Here is a 1,100-nt window from a genome sequence, read left to right on the forward strand (position 1 = left end):
AAAAAAAAAAAAAAAAAAGGTTGTATTAATTTGCAATCCCACTAGCAATGTAGAAGTGTTCCCTTTTCTGCACATCCATGCCAGCATCTGACATTTGAGGACTTTGTGATGTGCAATAATTTCACTGGAGTTAGGTGATATCTCAAAGTGGTTTTGATTTGCATTTCTCTGATGATTAAAGATGATGAGCATTTTTTTCATGTGTTTGTTGGCCGTTCATCTGTCATCTTCAGAGTTTCTGCTCAAGTCTCTTGTCTACTTAAAAATGGGGTTTGCTCTTTACTTACTGATTTCTTTGCGTTCTCTGTAGATTCTAGTTATCAGATATTTGTTGGAATCATAACATGTAAAAATCTTCTCCCATACTGAAGGCTGTTTGTTTGCTTTGGTTTTAGTACTCTTAGCTATACAGAAGGTTTTTAGCTTGATCAAATCCAAGTAATTTATTTTTTGTGTTGCTGCAATTGCCAATCTTCCTCATAAATTTTTTCCTAGGCCAATATCTTCAAGCATTTTCCCTTCACTTTCTTCTAGTATTTTTATAGTTTCGTGTCTTAAATATAAGTAGTTTATCCAGTGAGAATCAATTTTTGTTAGTGGTGAGAGATGTGGGTCTAGTTTCAGTCTTCTACAGGTGGCTAGCCAGTTCTCCCAGTACCATTTGTTAAATAGGGATTCTTTCCCCCAGTGAATGTTTTTGTTAGACTTGTCAAAGATCAAATGACAATATGTGGCTGGGTTCATCTCTAGATTCTCTATTCTATTACATAGATCTATGTCTCTATTTTGTGCCAGTACTATGCTGGTTGTTTGTTGTTTCTTTGTTTGTTTGTTGTTGTTGTTGTTGTTTTTTTGTAGAGACAGAGTCTCACTTTATTGCCCTCAGTAGAGTGCTGTGGTGTCACATAGCTCACAGCAACCTCCAACTCCTGGGCCTATATGATTCTCTTGCCTCAGCCTCCTGAGTAGCTGGGACTACAGATGCCCACCACAACCCTGGGCTATTTTTTTGTTGTTGCAGTTTGGCCAGGGCTGGGTTTGAACCTGCCACCCTTGGTATATGGGGCTGGCCCCCCACCCACTGAGCCACAGGCACCTCC

Source organism: Otolemur garnettii, unplaced genomic scaffold (genome assembly GCF_000181295.1).
Source record: "Otolemur garnettii isolate 467f Iridium unplaced genomic scaffold, OtoGar3 scaffold00256, whole genome shotgun sequence".
NCBI classification, from domain to species: Eukaryota; Metazoa; Chordata; class Mammalia; order Primates; family Galagidae; genus Otolemur; species Otolemur garnettii.